Raw genomic sequence first — 7,204 nt, 5'->3', positions numbered from 1 at the left:
TAAATAAGTTGGATACAAGTGGGGAGCTTATTAGCTTTAGCCAAAAACAAATACTTTCAAGGTGGAGAATCTCTGAACCGCATTTCAATATTCATTAACTCCTGTTACCTTGCAAAACAGCCTAAACTTTATTAATGAATACCTTTACAAGAAACACTGTTTCTCAGTATGTAACACATGTAAGAATGGCCAGATTTTGGCCAGATTTATTCAAACCTTGATCAATATACATTAAGGCACAATGGAAAGGGAATATTGTCCAGGCTCTAGCAACTACTAACTGAGTTCATTCACCCAACTTCTGCGTATCCAATATGTACCAATCATGCAAACAGATACAAAGACTAACACAATCATGTAATACATTATTACCATGTTTTGAAAAGTGCAAGAGAAGCATAAAGTTTATAGAAGTCAAAAATATTTAAATGAAAGATTATCTCTGAACTCTAAAATTCTATTAATTGAATCTAAATTCTTTTAAGCCTCTTCTTAATTAAAAAGCAATATTCCCAAACTGTAATTTTCTATCAAAAAATGTTGCCTAAGAACTTTAAAATCTGGATTAAAATTAACAACTAACATTTATTAAGAGACTAATATGTATCAAGGGATAGGAGCTTTCCATATTTTGTCTCAATAGTGACCAAAAAAAACTCAAGCAGAAAGCAGTTAGTATCACCACTTTACAAATAAAGAAACAAAATTTCATAAAGACAAAAATAACTTGTCCCAAGTCTCACAGAGTTAAAAGGAAAATAGGGATCTGAATCCAGATCTTCAAAGTCTATTCTTCCCATGAAACTGTCTCTCATTTTTTCCCATTACATTAAAACAAAACTTTCTGAAATCACCTTAAGAGCACCACCAAAAAGAAAGAAAAAAACCTTTAAGACAGCCATAAAGTGACAACTGATTATGAAAATATTTTACACACTAGTTTCTACCATACAACCCTCCATAACAAAATACCAAAAAAAATTATGAAACTTAAATATAACCAATATATAAGGTGATAAATATATGTGACAAACATTTTCTGAAAACCAGTTAATAAAAAACAAATTAGATTTTGTGGTTTCTTCCAACTGTTTTATCTTTACCCCTACTTGGTCCAAGGAAGGAATGGCCCAGCACATTTTAGCATATTAATATGGTGGATTCCACATAATTATTTTTAAGTACATATAACAGAACATAGGGACACAAAGTGTATGTGAAATGCTGTCAAATAAATTTCATTTAAAAAATACAACATAAGCCCATTAAATCTAGAATGCCAATCATTAACATTTAAAGCAATCTTTTAGTAAATGTAACATGCAAGTTTATTTTTCTGTGTAAACGTCCTTAAATTCATCTGCATTTTGTAAATTTCTTTTTCCAGGTTATTTTAAATTGCTAATCTGAACCAGCAAATACAACATCCCTGAAAAATGAGTTAACCTTTTGCAACAAATGACGAAAGAAAGAGGATTGGGAGTGGGGGGTCATTAATTCCAAAGCTGGTTAGGAAAAGAATCTCAATCAATATAAGCCGGTGACAATTTTTCTTCCGAACTCCTTCACATTCATCGTATTTCCTCCCCTCCTTCCAAATTTCGCCTAAAGGCAAATTTTAAGGTTAAGAAAAATTAGCTGGCGGTGTCCCTCATTGTCTAGCTTAATTGAAAATTTTGTAAGATTGTTAAGTCTCCCACCTTCACAATTAACTCAAACAACAAAAGACGTTTCAAACCTCCTCAAGGATTCGAGCATGGGGTAGATACATTTTACCCAACAGATCGCCCCCTCCAAAGCTAGGAATCACACAAAAACTAATCACTGACGTTCTGTATTCACGATTCCTCCGAGAAATGTGGAAATAAGTATCACCGCCATTTACGAGCCCTCCGTATCCCACACAGAGGTGACGTTTTCTCCGCACAAGGAAGCACAGGGAACAGTGGCCGGCAAAAGGAGCTGGATCGCATCATTCCCCTCCACCCCAAATACCCCAGCCCCAAACGCAAACGTGCTCTTCTCCGCATGCTTCTTGCACAACGTCGCTGGCCAGAGGACTCGGCTCAAACTCCGCCGCCTCCTTGGGCGGAGGGGCATGGCTCCTCCCTCCTCGGGCTCCCTCACCACCGCTTCCACGGCTGTCAGGCCTGGCGCGGGCCTCGGCAGGCCCTGCGCCCAAGGGGAAGGGGCCGCCCGGCCTTGCCAAAGGGCTCTTCTCGTTCCTCGGCCCGTGCAGCGGCGTCAGCGGCTCTTTCCGACGCAGGCTCCGGCGCCCGATCGAGCGCTCCTGGGCAGCGAGGCGAGCAAACGCGCGAGCGGGGCCGCCCAGCACCCCTTCTCTTGCCATCCCGGGGGTCCCCCAGCTCCTCCCGCCCCCGCCGTCTGCCCGCCGCCATTTTGTGCGCAGCCGCTGCGACACATATACAATAGTCGGCCCGGACACCACAGGAAAGGCGCAGGACCCCCACGCTTCGAGCCTCCGCCTTCCAGCCCCCTGCTCCCCACAAGGCAGCGGTCCTACCTATGCCTACCGACTAACAGCCGGATCCCATTTGCGCCCCACACAGTCTAGCACTCAGCGTTCAGTCGCGACGCCGAAGAAGCTACCGCCTCCAGCGAGCTGCACGCATGCGCGACCCTCCAGCACCAAAGAGTCCTAAGCGGCTCCTGGCGCCTGCGTACCTCCAGCACCGCGCTCGCCCGAAGAACCAGAGAGGACCAGGGGCAGCCTGCTTCCGGAAGGGGGCGCTGCGGAGCTGTGGCGTGCTGCGGCGCCCTCTGCAGACTCGAGCATAGTGTCAGTCAATGCCTTGGCCTGTTGTGAGCCCATAACTACACTTCCTCTTTGAAGACCTATAGTGTCTCACTTCCTCCATGAAGTTTCCCATGATCATTTCCCCTTCAGTAATAACATTAAAACAAATAATGCCTGGCACTAAATATCAAGATGCTTTGTACAAATAAAGTTTATTCCTCCTATCTTTATCGTTTCACCTTGCACTCTTTTTTTTTCTTAATTTCTATAGCAATCACAGGACGGCCACTCAAAATGCCAGGAAATTAGATACTGAGCTAGAAGCTTAACTCTGGAAATCCTATTATACACCATTTCACACTAATGCCTCTGCGGTACGCGTTCATAATGCCATTAAAAACCTTCCACTGAGAGAAACGAATTTTTTTCAGTGCTTTATCTTTTCAATATGACTCTATTATATCAGTATAAAAACTCAATCATTAAACAAAATATGGTAAACCCCTACCTTCCAGATACCATGCAAATCACAGCACCCACTTTGAGGCTCACACATCACTTTTTGCTGGCACCCACACTCATACTGAAGTAAGCAGAGGAAAGGCTAAAAGACGAATCTTTTTTTAAAAAAAAAAAAAATCTAATTGGATTTTTCACTTCAAATGAAAAATCCTGCTTGGGGCAACAAGCCAAAAACAACAAATAAATAGCCAACCAGTTCTCCCTAAACCCTGGGTAACCAATAGAATAAACTTATCTGATGAGTTTAATTCCATATGTTTCTTTATATTCACACAATGTGTGATTAACATGGAACAAAAAAAAATGTTCTTTATTCTTTTTTCCCCCAAAACGTACACATTAGCTTGATATTTTCTTTTCTGATTACTGACATTTCTCCAGGTAAGCCAGTAGATTCTCTCTTTAATAGTTGTATAATATGCGTAGTATATAGTTGCACCATCAATTATTCAACCTGTTATGGTACACTGAAGTTGCTCTCAGTCTTTTTTGCTACTAAAAGTATTACCATATACAAATTGACTTACCAAATGATGCTTTAATTTCTAAAGGCTAGAATCCCAAGAGTGGGACTATTATATAAATATTGTACAAATATTTATAAATATATGTGTACATATATTAAAATGTATAATTTTAATAGTTGTCAGAATATTTCCCAAAAAGCTTATACAAATTTCCACTTACACTAAATATGCAGGAGAATAATCATTTACCCACAAACTTGTTTTTTTCTCCAAGACCTGTAATACTTTAATTGGCTTGTCTGTTCTTTTAATGTTTGATAAAATTCATCTTGGAAATATCTTGTCTGGTGCTTTATTTATGAGAGCTATTGCTGCAGTCTTGCTGGGCACAAAATCACGAGCCACTCAAACAGGAACAAATTTTATTTTGAAACTCCCGCCAATGCCCTGTATGCTCCCAGGAAATATGCCAACACATACACACCAACAGGAAATCCCTCCCCCGGAATTCCCTCCTACCGCACTTCCCCAACCAATAGGAACTCTCCAGGAGTCCCATAGCAGGCCAAGGTAGACAGCAGGGGTCTAATATCCATTTGAATGCAGATCTTAACATAATCATATCATCTCAATGGCTTGCTGGCGTCACCTTTCAACCAAAAATGCCATGCATCATTACCACTGGCTATGGCTCTTAGCAAGCTATTCTTCAATAATTTTATCTAGATATTTTACAACATTTAATTTGATAAGAATTTCTCTCCTCCATAATTTGGTTAACAATTACAGTTTCTGAAAAGCATTCATTGAATATAGGTTTTCCAATTACGTTTTCTACTATTGATCAAAGTAATCTCTTAAATTTTCTTTCATTCTCTTCAAGTAGACTTCACCTGTGATTTTATTTATTTCTACATTTACCACCTTCCAACACATCAAAAAATATTTTTTTATTGTGCTACTGGGGACTGAGCCCTGGGGCACCCCAATCCTTTTAAATTTTTACTTTGAGACAGGGCCTCAGCCACTTACCCAGGCTGCCCTTGAACTTGGGACCCTCCTGCCCCAGTCTCCCAAGTACCTGATATTCTGTGCCCCACCACACCTGGTTTATCTTTTTCTTATGTATCTTCCTCCATCAGAATATGAGCTCCATGAAGTCAGGGATATTTGTCCGTTTTCTTCATTGCATTCCAAGAATGATACTTAACACAGAGTAGAAAAACCAGTAAATATTTATTGAAAGAACAAATGAAAGCCAGGCACAGTGGCACATGCCTGTAATCCCAGTGATTTAGGAGCCTGAGGCAGGATGATCACAAGGCATGGTCAGCCTCAGCAACTTAGTGAAACCCTAAATTACTTAGCAAGACCCTGTCTCAAAATCAAAAGTAAAAAGGCTGGTGATGTACTTCAGTGATAAGCACCCCTGGGTTCAACCCCTAGTACCACACACACACATAAATGACTCCGATGGGTGAAAAATTGCATGTAACTATGGAATACAATTTCATACTTATTAGTCATGTACATTTCTTTATTTTAAAAACTCCTTTTCATATTCTTATATTTCTAATAAGTAGATAATCTCTTATTACAAGGTAGTTCTTACTACATAAGGAATATTAGTTCTTTTCAACCACATTATAATTGGTTTTGAAGCCAGATTTAAAATTAGGTAGTCAGTGTAGTTAGGTAAATCGGGTCTAATATCGAGTGAAATCTAAAATGGAGGCCATGCTGGGAATGAACTCAGGGAAAATGCAGGACAACTCATGGAATGTTAATGAAGTCCTGAAAAGGCCCTAGGCCAAAGTCCACCTCAAAGAAATGTTAATGGAGCCCAGGAAACAGCCCCTACAGACTTGGAGATAGCCCATCCCAAAAGGTGATAATTAAGCCCACCTGTAGGCCTCCAACCTACATTCCATCACTGAAAGAACTATAAAAAGGGGAAAAAACAGCCCTTCCACGGATTCCCACCTCTTGGGTCCCCTTCTTCCTCCGGGAGAAGTCTTTTCTGCTGTCCTTGAATAAACTTCTAATTTCTATTCTGACCTTGCCTCGGCGTGCTTCTTTGGTGTTATTCTTCAACATTGGGGAAGCAAGAACTCGTCACCGGTCAACAGCGGTTTCAGTTTTTCTCCATTAATGTTTTGTTTCTTTTGGTATTATAAACTTTCAATCATCATGCAATCAAATCTATGAACTTTTTCCTTTATGAATTCTAAGTTTTCTTTTTTAGACTAGAAAGCCTCCTCCTACTCCCAAGAAGATACATACCCAGAAATTATATAAAATTCTCCCAAAGCTTTCTGAGTTTGTTTGCAACTTCATAATTTTTCATATTTAGATGTTTAATTCATCTAACATTAATTTTATGATATGAGGTGGAAATCTAGCTTTATTTTCTTTGAAATGAATAAAGTCAATCATGAAGATTCCAGATATTAAGTAAATTATCCTTTTCCTGTATTCAAAATATGTCATACCTTTCCAAAAAATGAAGAACTATTTCATCCCTGTATATAAAAATGGATATATGACCCTTGCCTGAGGAGGCTGAGGCAAGAGGATAGCAAGTTCAAGGCCAGCCTGAGCAACTTAAAGAGACCCTGTCTCAAAAATTAAAAGGGCTGGGGATATAGTTCAGGCAGTGTGCCACTAGGTTGATGGGAGGGTGTTTATGGACCTTCTGGCTTAATTATCTACTTGTTTACCCATGGATCAGTGCCATTTGGCTACTCATTAACTGATCCAACAAATATGTATTGTATACATTTTTAATTTTCTAGGTTATGATTTTTGACACTTTAAAAACCAGGGTAGTCTATTCTTTGAAGACCACCAAGGGCTCAACAAGAACATACCTTTGTTATGCAAATTAACAAATCCAGAACCTACTTTCTTCCTTGGTCCCTAGACTGAAGGAGGCCCTATTCTTCTGCCAGGATAATCCCAATGTCAGCTGTCAGGAACTAAGAACCATGCTTATCTCTTAGCACTTGCCTCAATTACTCAAACTAGCCAATTCTTAGCTGTTCACCTTGCCCCATCTTACTTTTCCTTCAGAAACACTAATGAAAGCCTGTCCTATTGAAGCCAGATTTAAAATTAGGTAGTCAGTGTAGTTAGGTAAATCGGGTCTAATATCAGTGAAATCTTAAATGGAGGCCATACTGAGAATGATTCTGGGAAATACAGGACAACTCATGGAATGGAAAGGCCCTAGGCCAAAGTCCACCCCAAAGAAATGTTAATGGAACCCAGGGAACAGCCCTAGCAGATTTGAAGATAGCCCATCCCAAAGAAGTGTTAATAAAGTCCTTCCTGCCCAGATTACCTGTGTTCCAACCCTTCTCCTACATTCCATCACCAAAACTATAAAAAGGGGAGACAACCGCACTTCCACAGATTCCACCTCTTGGGTCCCCTTCTTCCTCTGGGAGAAGTCTTT

Source organism: Callospermophilus lateralis, chromosome 14, assembly GCF_048772815.1.
Source record: "Callospermophilus lateralis isolate mCalLat2 chromosome 14, mCalLat2.hap1, whole genome shotgun sequence".
In the NCBI taxonomy this organism is placed as follows: domain Eukaryota; kingdom Metazoa; phylum Chordata; class Mammalia; order Rodentia; family Sciuridae; genus Callospermophilus; species Callospermophilus lateralis.
The sequence above is the reverse complement of the archived record's forward strand: the minus strand, read 5'-3'. Positions refer to the sequence as shown.